This window comes from Seriola aureovittata, chromosome 10 (genome assembly GCF_021018895.1).
Source record: "Seriola aureovittata isolate HTS-2021-v1 ecotype China chromosome 10, ASM2101889v1, whole genome shotgun sequence".
NCBI classification, from domain to species: domain Eukaryota; kingdom Metazoa; phylum Chordata; class Actinopteri; order Carangiformes; family Carangidae; genus Seriola; species Seriola aureovittata.
The window spans coordinates 6271066-6285113 of NC_079373.1; the positions used below are offsets into that span (position 1 = coordinate 6271066).

Here is a 14048-nt window from a genome sequence, read left to right on the forward strand (position 1 = left end):
TCACAGAACAAAATAATTCAATGTTGTTTTTTTTTTAAATGAGGAGGACTTTGATTTTGGCTCTGTGCTTTTTCAAGTGCAGAATATTCTTCCGAGGCTATTTTTGAAATAACTTTATTCATGTCGAGTCTACAGCAGTGGCTGCCAAAGACCTAGACATCAAACAATGGTGGCCTATTGATTACAGCAGTCTAACTCAGAGGAAAGCAAGCAAATGGAATTTTTTTTTGAGTGATTTAAACTTATGAGACCTCAAGATTGATGATTGTTTTTTTTTATTTTGCTGAAAGCTTGCTTAGGGGTGTCCAGGACGCTCTGTCCCTTTGAATTGAAACCAGTGATAAATTAATGAGGCAGTCACTACAAATACTTTCAAAGTGGCAGGAGAGGTACCATGATTGAGTAGTACAATTCATTTACAATAAAGTAAAATTCATAAATTATAATTTTTAATTCAGTGCAAATATATAACTACAGAAGGAAGTGTGAAAATTATTGACACAAATTTTAAAGGATAGTTCTTTAAAATTTAATATTTCCTTCTGAAATCCACAGTGAAATCACTAGGTGTCATTAAATTAAAATATCTAACAGAAGCACTTTAGACACTTCATTATTTCACACTGTAGGTTGCACTTGTAAGTGGTGATGCCCGTACACATGGGGGGGGGGGGGGGGGGTTGCCACTGACTACATGCTTAAAGATCACCGAGTCCCGCTAATCGCCTGTAGTCAAGTGTAACCCGCCATGTACTGGAGCACGTGCGGCGGCATGTCATCAGAGCCACAGTGTGAGGATGACTCACCACATATGCGCTCGCTCACTGCCAGATCTCCAGCGAGCCCTCGCCCGCAGGTACGCACACACACAGAGAAAACACTGACTGCAATGCCGCTGCCTGGAGACAAATGCCTGTCCAAATACTCCACTAAGTGCACAGTGAGATAATTAGGAAATAATGCACTGATGCTGAAAATAAAGCACACAGGAACTTTTGGGAATCACTTGCAATTACGGGCTCTCTCCTGTTTACACGACAGTTTCATTGCTTTGGTAATGACTCCATACTGTACACAACTCCAACGCTGGCAAGCACCACATGGGAAGGATGATTTTAAGTGGAAATGATTGTGGTTTGGTGAGGGTTAGTATTATGTTACTGGCTTCGGATTCAAAATATATTGTATGACTGATGGTATTTAGCTGGTTTTTACATGCAGATATTATAATAAATAAAATACAGTCCAACTGCAGGGGTTGGTTTCACAAAGACAGACTTTGACTGTGGCTTAAATATAAAAAAAATAGTCACACTTCAGATAGATGTCTAATTTTATCCATTCCACAGAGAAGTTTAGGTCTTGACTATTTTAAACCGGACTGTGGTACAATGAATTCTGGGTTATTTTTTCAAAATAAAAAAGGCCAACGGAGGAACCGCATCCAACCGCTCAGCTCCATTTGCCCTAACAGAAAATGTTTGTGTTTTGGAAGAGTTCAACAGTTTCAAGGACATTTGACATGAAGAGTGCAACAATAAAAAGAAAAATATGTTCAGAAAACTCTTTCTCTTCTCATTGTTCTCTGGATAACAATGTTAGCAAACCGCAAATTATGAGCCATGTTTTCCTTGTTTGTTGTTGGGTGCTACTGGTCAGGACCGGTGTCATTGATTGTTACCATGGTAACAATGGTCTTAGCACTGAGTTAGCCTGGGGGTAGGGTGTTTAATGTTTCTGGCTTAAAATGAGTCAGACCTTATTTTTGTGAAACTGTCTTACTTGCATTAGAATAATCTATGAGCAAAATGAGGACTGGACCAACACCACACACCAGACTGAAATATCTTTGTGAAACAGGCTCCAGATACCAATCAGTGTTAACATTTAACATGTTAACATCCAAAAATGATTATACTGTAAGATCTTAGCGTATATACTTGATCATTGGATGCAGAGTAATGCATGACAAAAAGACATTTCTGTTCAAGTATGACTTCAAGACGACTCAATCTTTTGTCACCTAACAGGGAAAAAAAGATTAAAAAAACAGACTTGTTTGAGTGCATCTAAACACTTATTTCACACTTCACTAAACTCGCTATACAGTATTAGCTCTGCTAAAAGTGTGTTACATCTATTCTTAGACACTACAGCACTCTGTTGTGTGTAGACATTTCTCTTTTTTTAACTCAAAGCTCATTAACACGCTCCTGCTATCCTTGTCGTAATCAACCCTCCCTCATCCCAGTCAATTAATCCCTCAACCATGTTATTTTTTTTTCTTAAACCTGAAAACAAACATCAATATATTTGTATATAGGACATTATTACATTATATCTAGGTCATTATTATCAAAGTTGTGACACTTTTATCTAAACTTATTTTTACATTGAGAGGAGGGGATTATGAAGATAAATATGCCCTACTGAGTACACCAACTAAGCTTGGAGTTGGCCTAATTACAAAGACACCGGCTCTAAAAGCCCGTCCGAGCCCTCTTTGTCTTCATAATGCATTCATGATGGGGTGATTCATTGTGCTGTGCAAGAGCTACAGTGAGTCCGATAGTGAATCCGCCTAATATTGTTCAAACAGGTGTCTAATGAGAAGTCCCAACTCCCGGAGACTGATGGGATTAATGGACATTTTTCCCATGTTCTCTGTAGAGAAAACACAGCTCTATTTTTTTTTTCTTTTTAGCCAAACGCTTTGAAGTGTAGCTCTGTCTACCTGGCTGAAATAGATTCCTTACCTGACCACCAAATAACAAGACTCTGCCTTTTGACCACAGACAATGACATATTAAAGACGAGCGGGGGGGGGGGGTGATAGACACAGGGAACACGCTGTAATGTCAATCAGCCTCGAAGATGAGAGAGAGCACAGGCTGCAAAACTGAGACAGAGGGATTTTTTTTGAAAGTCTTGTGTTATAAAATAAATATTATCACATATTTTAATATTTATCATTTCATATTTAATACGAACATAATTCAATCTACTGCATGTCAACAGGGAAGTGTCTAAACCCAAGAGAGTGATTTCTTTTTTTTTTCTTTTCAATATGGCATTATCATTTCACCACGATGCCACACTTTGATGCATACATGTGCTACACACCAAATTAGGGGCTGTTTTATTTGAGAGATGAAAAGGCTCGTCAAAGAATGAGGCAACTTTTGAACAGAGCATAAAAGAGGATAATAGTTGAGCTTCGAATAGGTTTTCATTTTGTGGTGGTGGAACCTATTTTGAAATGTTGAAGCTATTGCTTTCAACAGACCTAATGTATTTTTCTCAGCCTGCAAAGATTCATCGTCATTAAGTCAAAAGTCATAATCCGTCTTTAACTTGGCATCAACATTACTCTCTCGTCATGATGTGGGGTCATGTCTTCTTAGTCACGTATCCCTATTTCCTCTTTTCTTCTGCAGGAATGGGGTGTTTTTACAGAGCTTGTCGACTCACGCATGTTCTTGACTTTCCATGCTGCATCACCATGGTCGAAGGAGGATGATTGATGTATTCAGACCCTATTCTTTTACCGTTTCTCTCCCCTCAAGCAGATCTCATTGATTTTTTTGAAATGTAGTTGGGAATCACAATCATTCTTGAGAAAGAAATAGCCCAGAACAAGTCAGATGGGTGAAACAAAGTCCGCCTGCTGCTGCTGAGCTTAGCTCACCGGGGAACCTAAACCAGCATGCCAAAGGCTGCCTCTATTAAAATCCAAAACCCAAGAAGGAAATGTGGAGTGTCTCAGTACACAGACATTAAAAATGCTTCTTTACCTTGGACAACCAATGGGTGGCTGTTCGGGGCTGATAACAAAATTGCCCACAGGTCAGTACCACACTCCTTAAAAGCACCATTGAGGATACTGCAGTGACGAACCTGTGAGTGAGATACGGGTTGTTCTGGACATTACTGTCAAACAGCACTGCCTGTATGCATTAATGAAAATACATGCGATTCATTTCTATGATATCCCTGCCATGTAAACACGCATTCAGTCATTCTTCTCAATAGGCCGATTAATATAACCCCTTTTTTTGTATAAGCTGCTCTGACACACAGCCTGTGTTCAGTAATACCACATCCACCATGGACATTTTTAATAGTTATTACTAATTCTATTATCACTGTGGGATGTCCGATTACCTCCCAGGCCTATTGTGCCATGTCGAGCGGGTATTCAATTTACAGAACAGGATGCAAGGGATCCAATGACACTGGGGTAATCTGATGTAATGTAATAATAATAAAAGTGATGAAAAAGGCCGTGGCAACCTAGGAGGGGAAATCTTTCTTTGGCATTTGATACCATAGGGGCTGTTTACATATGATCCCGGTAAATCTCCAAATCATTATGGATGATCCCAATGACTTTCTCTGCCTCTCCCTCTGTAGCCCTCCCTCCCCATGTGATAGATTAACCATACAGTAACAATGTCTCTCTCCTGCAGAATGGACAGTGCAAATCGTTGTAGGTTCTGAGCCAGCCAGCGGAGACAGCACTGGCTAGGCAGGGTGATAGATTAGGGATTTTTAAATACTCCTCCTGGTGAGTTCTGCTGCAGCCAAAAGAGCAGCTGGGGTTTTTCTCACTCTGTAAGGGGGGTTGGGGGTGGGGGGGGTTGGGGGATGGAGAAGGGCCACAGATGGCCATGGGCCCTGCAGGTCAATGCTATTCAAAGATGCATCCTGGAGTGAATGAGTGCGTAAATTAATCAAAGCCCGCGGATGCATCGGAATTTAATGCGCTATGGTCTGCAGTTATGAAGCCTGTACTTTAAATCCACATTATATATGACACATGCTATTAAAGAAGACTTTGCAGAACTATTACTGCCCTGTCAAGCTCAGAGAAACATTATTACTCCTCATTGATTTGAAGATACATATCACTTCAAGCGCAGCAAGGAGAATAATAATGTAAACACTTCAACTTTGAGGCTAAACGACTAAAGTAAATCACCACTGAGAACACTAACATCAGGGTGGTTCATTTTAGGATGCATGCCAGTTAGCAGCATTTCATCACCCTCCTTATGCACTGTGCATTTCTGTTAAATCGCTGTTGGTTAGATCATCACCTAACCCTTTGTTGCTGCAGGTTGTCAGTGTTCAGGCAAACATGCACAACCTTTATAATCTTTTTAAAGTGAGCACAGATGATGTGGCCTTTTTGAAGCTCTGCTAGTTGTCACATGCTGGTGGAAAAACATCAAAGTGCTGACTCCAAGACCTTTTTTTTTTTATAGCTGACAAAAGCTGCTGATGGCATTCAACCTAACATGACCCAACTTTGTTTAAGCGTTTGTCATTGTAAATAGTATCACAAAATAAAAGTTGAAAGTCTTTTATCCCAAGTGTATTCCACCTGTCTATTTATAGTAGTATAATTAGAATTCAAAGTGGTATAATTAAGAAAAATTATGTTTCTTTTTTTAAAACTGATTAAAACCTTTTCATGCATGCAAAAGGACATTTTTCTATTTATTGGTTGCATTGAATGGAAATGTTATTGTAGCTCATTCCACTAATTCAAATCTCAAAATACTGCTACAAGTGATTGAAAGGATGACCACTTCATAAATATTCAATTCTATAATTTTCTTTTTAAAACCTCATGTAGAAATGTAATAGGTGATGTTGTCATATATGTCACCTATAAGGGGATATCTTATTTTCACATATAGTATATATATATATCCACTGGTTATATGAAGATAACCTTATGATGTATATGAAATACCCATAAAATGTGTATGTACATGTACTAAAAGTTTTCATTTTCAATTTGAATTATTCAATTAATTAATTTTAAACATGTCTATCTTCCCATCTTGGGAAGTAGTCTCAGACTTTTGGAATCCACTGTATAGAACATCAGCATATATTGATAAACTTTGGTATATGGTATATATTTATGTAACACATGTCTACAATATAAACATACATACATAAACATACATATTTGTATGGGCTAGACATATATGACAATATCTGAAATTGTTCCAGTTTCTAATAAGTTTTAAATATATTTTACATATATTTTACATACATTCTTTATATTCATTATTTATTACAAACATATTATTTGTACATGTATTTCCTATATGAGAATTCAATATATGTACGTATAATACATTTGTATATGGGAATTGAGCCTTTGCTTTCAGATATAACTGAGTGTTCATCACTGAGATCACTCAAGTCCTGTCTGACTTAATTACATTAGTGACCAACAGGTTGTCAGGCTGGCTTTAGTACTTACAGAGACAATGAGGCTACGTTTAAACACACACACACACACACACACACACACACACACACACACATACACATACAGACACCTTCGACAGATTAAGTACCTGCATAAACCTGTGCCGAAGCAGTCTGCTGGGTCACGCTAATCTGGATTTAAGCCAAAGGATCTTTCCAAATGGGCTTTCCCGACCCTAGAGGTATGAATCTGGTATGGATTACTGAGGTTAGTCACACCACATGGGGGGGGGCTGATCTCAAGGTGGATTTTAGAAGCTCAGTCAACAATTGTTTTCGTCAAACTTTGGCTGTTGTTTCAACAGAGAAAAGCCATTGTTCGCTTGATATCATTAAACACTGGTGTGAAGTCTGCTTGTCAGGCACCTCAGTTACACTCGGAAGTGTGTGGGCAATTTCTATTGTAGCAGTGCAGCCTGTTCTGACAGAATTCACACTGCATCAACTCCCATACACAACGTCATAAAAATGGGAGGAACCTTTGCACCTTTTGTCACTGGCACTATACCTTGACATATCTGACACAACCCTCAAACTCTTCTTTTCCAAATACTTGAGTGCATCGTGACCCCGGTGCGAGTGTGTGCATGGACCCCACATTTTGGTGCTGCACTCCGCCGTCAAGCGTCCCTTAGGGGCTTTGATGTGTCAACAGATTTCCGGGGGTGGAGACACATAGCGATTTACAGTGGCAGCGATATGATCAAATGCATCAGGAGACAATACATCTGGATGTGCACTGAGAGCAGCGCCTGTTCATGTCAAAAGAAGGAGGAAAGAGAGAAAGGTGCACAGTATCTTACCTCAGGCAGAGTGTCATCTCAGCTGGGAGGATTTGTATCATAGTTTTGATGTTTTTCACTGAAGCTTTCCCCTTGTAAAATAGTCTCAGTATACTGTTAGTATACTTCTTAAAAAAAGACAGTGTGTTTTACAGAAAGTGTGAGTGAGAAGACTGTGTTAAAGCTTGTACTTATACTTCATGATACAATAGATAATTCACAAAAAAGTTGCACTCTTATCAGTGTAAATAAAAGCACTGTGCAGTGGTTCACACTGAGGTGTCACCTTAATTGAGATGGACTTTGAATTTTAAGTCATTCGAGGTGTTTACATTCCAGAATTAACCTTAAGACGACAGTTGATCAATCAGTCCCGGGATAAAACTTAGTAAAACCACAGAGGCTACACACAGCTCAGCATATTAATCTATTCCTCTAACTGTAGCCTTTGCCTCTGAGAAGTAAATGGATACTGAGTAAGCAGACCTAATATGCAAATCGTTAACTCAACAGTTCGGACACAAAGGTCCTGGCTGTGTATGACTACATAGAGGTCACAACAACATGTTTCTTATCAGTGATCACATTGATTCACTGCTAAAACGATCCCATATCTGTGTTAACATCGATCTAGAAATAGTAACAGTGCCCTAGTTTCATATGTTGATTGTATACAATCAATGTCCACCATGTAAAACGGATGTTTAAAATATGCACCGGGTATCTTTTGCACCATGTGCATGGAGTAAAGTGGTGGTCTAAGAGGTTAAGACAAGACAACAGCCTGTGTCTGCTCATAAAGAAAAGAGTGCACCATACTGTGTCTCTCATTTACACAAACTACACAAACTCCCTGCTGCTGAGACTATTGATGAAATGTGATGCCTGAATTATCTCAAAATGTCTGCGACTATATAGCATCTTTCCGTTTAAATTGGTTAAAAGTGCCCTGTGGAGTTTTCTTGTAAAAGAAAAGACTTCTCTCTTTAGATTCAGTGTTACTTATCAAAATTCACTGAGTGTATATTAGAGCTCTGAACACCATGATGAATGGATTTCCTCATAAAATCTTTTAAAGCTGACTTTTCTTAATTGTTTGAAACCTGCACAAAGGTGCTGCTGAGGCGCACTGGAACAACGCGCTGACACTTTTTTGGGTGGAAAAATAATATTCACACTTCACATAATCTGTTTGAAATTCATATACTTTTTTTTTTTTACAGGCTTGAAAATCCGATCATCACTACAGCGTATGCCATTCAAGAGAGCCAGATTGTCATATTGACATTTAAGGTATTGATTTATTTCCAAAAGTCAACTCATGCATTGATCAACAAGCAAGAAAACGTTAACTAGTAAAGATGAGAAGGCAGGAATACATACTTTCATTCATCATTCACTCTTCTGACGGTTTCTTCAATTGTAATGTATTTTCAAAGAAACATGACAAAGCCAGCTAGTCAAACCTGGATGGCTTGTGCTGTTTCCACAGAGCTGCTGGAGATGAAAGCTAGCTTAGCTACGTTTTCATCGCCTAGCCTACTAAGTGAGCTTGACCTCTGCCTGCGTTACTTTCTGATCGGATGTTTCCAATATGGCTTCATTCGCTCAGCATAAGTAAGTAAATAAAATCATTCAAACCACCTATGCTAGTGCTAATTACAACCTGCTACATGCATCATATCGTCTAATAATACTTAGCTAGATCATCATGGTTTCATCATGTGATAAGTTATAGTTGACTCATGTGTAAATATGCCACTGTAGGTACAGTGTTTACATGACCTTCAGTCAAATTTGCACTGTGGGACTTGTACAAATAGCACTACACCTATGAAGCTGCATTATTTACAATCTATGTTTATTTCTTAGCTGTCTTCTTCTTCACTGACTTCGGTGGTGCTTCGTGTTGCCTGCACGCACATGTATGTCCTTGTGTGGGGAATCACAAGGACAAACAAAACAGGGATCCACGTATGAAACATGCTTCCGCTGTGCTAATGGTGATCAGAAACTCCATAGGGTACCTTCAACCCTTAGCGCCCAAGCAATGTATTTGCATAATAACGTCACAACCCTTCCTTCTCAGTGTAATAACTGGAAGTCACAGATGTCTTATTATCAAAGATTAGTGTCCATGACTGATTGTTGTCTGTGCATCGATGCTTGCAATGACACATTTTCCAAAATGTATGTGTGCTGACAAAATAGCACTAAATTAAAAACCAACACCATACTCTGCAAATGCAATCCGCCCTAAACTTCCTGTTTGAATCACCCTACAGATGATGGCAACTGTAGCACCAAAACTCTTCACATAGTCACAAATAGATGCAGTGATAAAATCTATGATAATTTATTTATTTTACACTATTAGCACATTCAATAGCAGCAAGGAAGCTCAGCATATCCCATCACCATGGTTTTATATCCCTGACATGTCCATCTATTTATTTACAAATATTTGAACATTAAGGAAAAAAATGGCAATTTGAAATTGAGTAACTAAAGTAATCATCATAATGCCCTTAACATATCACTCGCATATGAAAATCTGGCATCTATTAGTCATCTAATTGATTCTGAAAGTAACTGCATACGACAGACCTATAGCTAGGGCATGGTGACTGTGACTCAATTTGATTGTAAGTTAACTCTGTGTTTATTTTAGTGTGTTAATGGTTTTAAACATTAAATCCTGATGCCTTTACAGGAACAGTTGAGTTAATTTATTCCGTCAGTGGTACAAAATGTATGTGTGAAAAGGTCCAGCGTCTCACCAGGTAGCTAACATGGTGTTTATCATAAATGCGTGAAGATTAAAAGTGTTAAAACACATATCCAGTTTTAATATGGGAGGGTGATATGACAGACAGCATTAATGAAAGTAACGAGGGTGTCACTTGGGAGCTGATGATGTGATCAAGAAGTAGAGTTTAGGGGGGACAAACGGGGAGCTCGGGCTCAAAGCACGAGGGGCACGAGGGGAAGGGAAACAGGCAGATTTCTGCCTCGTGTTGAAACCAAACTCTACACGATGGAGTTATTGATTAAATGTTCTCTTAAAAGGCCAGCTGGATCGAGAAGGTCACACCAAGGTTTTCACTACAGGGGAATGGAGACGCTTTTGACCTGTCAGCTGAAGATAGGTTCTGAGTGGGTACAAAAAAGGCACGGCAGTCTTCTTAAATGGAATCTTTCCATGCTGAAACTCAGTGGACTCGACCCCTGCGGACCGAGGTATGTGTCAAAACATGTGAAAAGTCTTTCAGGAGTTTTCAACTAATGATGAAAGGCCGTGTACAGCCCTCAGATAAATATTTATTTAGACCTGCAATGAAGTCATGATTTAAATAGCATGTAATTGCAGCTTGTCCAATAATGGGAAGGTAAATAGAGGAATAATTTGTGCTAATTGACCATAGAGCTCGGCTATGAGTGCAATCATTTTAAGGCTTTTTCAAAAGGTTAATGTGAGAATAATCTGGACAAACTGTTTTCTATCAACAAGCTGGCCAGTTTTAAGGACGTATGCCTCACATTAACATCAGGTCAATAGTAAAAAAAAAAAAACAATTAAAAAACAATTAAAAATCTAACTAGTAATTATATCAACCTTTTGGACACATCACAGCAATACTGTCGAAGATTTTAGCCAGTTTACGCAACCAGCACACGGGGCAACATTAGCATTCATTTGGAGTCATGTTTCTAGTTAAAATGATAGACCAGGTTGTCTATGTGGAGTTGTGTGAGGTACTTCTCTCTCTCAGTTTGGAGAAGTAGACATGAACTACATTTTCTCAACCGCTGAACAACCGTATTCCTACACACAAAGCGCGCCTGAGCTTAGCTCTCTCTGATTCAAACAGCTGATTTGTGGCGTAATACAATGGGTTAAGAAAATGTAGTTCCAAAGGAAAGAGCTGTTTGACGGCAAGATGAGGAGTTGAAAATATTCAAAATGAGGCGTACACTTCAACTGATATTAGATTTATTAGGTGAACATTTTTTTACTGCCGCTAAAACACGTTTTTGCGGCTGGCCCCATCCACAGCAGCACATCGCTCAGCTTCCCTGCCGGTACTCGTGTCTACTTATCCAAACCAAGAGGGCGCCAATCCGAATGTATTGCAGGTAATACACTGACTATATATAAGTACCTCATGCAACCTCCACTACAAATAACTTGAACTCTCACTTTAAATCCAACACTCTATCTCCCTTTTAGGTCTGTTTTGGTCCTAGTTCAGCTCAGTTCAGTTTATTTCTGTCCTTATTAATATTTATACATAGTAAATACACATAGAAATAAAGCCTAACAATATTGGCTAGACATCACCAGCTGTGCAGGTGGTGTTCGATAGGTTTTCCCACTGAAGACAGTTGCGTGGGATTGAGGCTTATCAGAGGGGTGAGACCGGCCTCAAAACGTTTGGCCACTCATCGACTGTACTGGAAAGAATCGGGCTGCTCAAGGGCACATTGACAGCAATAGCTGAGGGAGAGTGAGTCGTTCGATTGTGGGATTTGGTCCGGCGACCCCCTGTTTCAGTCTCCTCTACATTCTGCCCCACAGAGCTGAAGGCAGCAGTAATTGGTGGCAGCCTGGGAGGGAGGAGTCGTTTAGCTTTGGAGGAGAGCACACGCTGTGAGGTTCCCTTTCATGGTGACCATGTTCCTGATTTGGCACAAGTCAACCCTAGGGGAGGAAGCAAACAGCTGGGCTACACACACACACACACACACACACACACACACACACACACATATAGATTTTTATTCCCAATACCCTTGCTGACTTTCATTCTTCTGCTTTGACTTCCCTGCTAGAATCAGAAGAGTCATATTTAGCTGAAAATACATGACAAAAAATATTCATGGTTCTGTGTGAAAAGAAAAAAAAAATAAGAAAAAAAAATAGTTTTAGTGGCAGTTCTGGTCACAAGGTTCTCAAGTGTTGTGGCAATTGGTATTTAATCTCTCTTCTTTTATTGACAAAATGCATAAATTGTTGAACATGACCTGAGGCTGTACCTGAAACATCAGCATTCAAAATTCATTTGGACCGTATATTATTGCGCCCCACTGTGCAATCTGACAGGAAAAGGAGTGAAGAACTACTTTATTATAACTGCTCACATTTAGAACCAACCTTAAAATGAAAAAGCCATAATCCCGTATGGATGTCTACTGTTGAAATTTGCCACACAGTTTAACATGATGTTCGCTGCCATTTAAGGCCAGAAGCACAGAATTCCCTGCGTGCAGACAACACCCCCCCCCCACACACACACACACACACACACACACACACACACACACCCCGTGTTTGTACAGTGGCAACATAAACAACAAGTCTAAATGTTATTTCTTCTATTATGTGAGCAGCTTGAGAGCCATGACTCCGGTTCATGATTTGCATGACAAAGCAGGTGGAACTACTCCCACCTGCTTTAATGCTATTCAGTGAGTGAGAAGTGAATGGCCAACACAGGGGTGGTCCTTATTTACCCAGCTGTTACTGTAGGTTGAGTCAAATCAATCCGCCGCTCCCTCAGTATTCCCGGCCTCACGGTAGCGCGAGTGGAGGAGGATTAGCCTGTATTACATGCTTTTCTATGATGCTGGCTTGCACAAATCCTTTTTCTTTCCTCTCATGCTCTTCCTCTGCTGACTTAACATTGGAGAGTGTGCTATAAACCAGGAAGCCTAGAAAGAACATCTGTCCTTGCAGTGAGTTATCAGATTTTATTGGGAAGACTATTTGCTTTTTAATTAGATGTAGAAGCAGGTACAGGCGACAGTTATGCTGACCCCACAGAACCATTTATTTAACAACTATTGCTATGGGACCTTCACCGTGTCCCCAGGGATCACATTGTCACCTGGGTCCCCAAACGCCCTTGGTACTTAATTAATCAATTGATGTGATTGAGTGGCCTCTGTGTGTGAGACATAATGAGCTCCTGATTAAAATCGTTACAGGAGGCCATGTAGACACTGTCATGGCTCACAGGTTGCACTGATACTGAGCTCCACTGTAGTGTAACATTTTGTAAACTGGCCTGAAAATAATAATGAGTGTCATCAAATCATAGCAGATAATGTTAAATGTACATTACTTGTTCATATAAAAGGCTTTTCTTTCCAAACTGATAGCAAGGATACAGAGGGGCGCATTGAACTGTAAAGGCTTTGAGTCCACTAAGAAGACACGGTTGTACAACTGGGATCGTTAAATAGAAAAATCTTGATAGATACAAAACTTAGGGACGCATTTATTTCAACGTCTTTCACCCTTTTCTTCACTGTGAGAACAAAAGAGCAGTTTATCAAACTGATTCATCGGTTCAGACGTTTAATTTTAAAAAGCAAGAATTTGGATTTAGATGTACTCCTTATTTTTCCGTACATAAATCAAAGATGTGTTTCAGTCTCCCAGCTGATAATTCAAACAGGGCAAAGTCATTTGTTTTCTATAAATAATAAGCCTCGTTCAGTTTATTAGCTAAAGTCTAAAGCGAACAGTGAGGCACTGATTCAACCAATATGCATCTATCACTCCCACTTACCCAGTTCAGGGTCGCAGGGAGCTGAAGCTGATCCCAGCATGCACTGGGTGAAAGGCGCAGTACACCCAGGACATGTCACATGAGGAACAACCTGACCAACGAAAGTCAAACTGCAAACTGTCCACATTTTTATTCACAAATTTTCAAACACAGACTAATTTAACCGAATGAAGATACAGCTGCACGATGTGTTAATATCCTCTTATTAACTTTAAAAACAGCTTGTACTTGACGCAAATAGAACAAAATCATTATCATCATCATCTTATTTTGAGATGTCAAGATGGCTCTGTTCGTAAAAACCACACATTCAGTGGCTACCCTTTGTTATTTTCATTTGAAGCCTGCTCAAGAAGGATTAGTGAGTAAGCCTGATACCAGACATATGAGGATGAAAACT

The 14048-nt window shown here is 39.5% G+C and overlaps 1 long non-coding RNA gene across 1 annotated transcript; it reads left to right on the top strand.

Annotated features, from left to right (window-relative positions):
• The first annotated feature begins 8617 nt into the window (after positions 1–8617).
• On the top strand, positions 8618–11695 carry LOC130175773 (uncharacterized). The gene is made up of 3 exons (XR_008828779.1): positions 8618–8690; positions 10143–10313; positions 11653–11695. It is a non-coding gene; the product is annotated as an uncharacterized LOC130175773 (long non-coding RNA).
• Positions 11696–14048: the final 2353 nt, after the last annotated feature.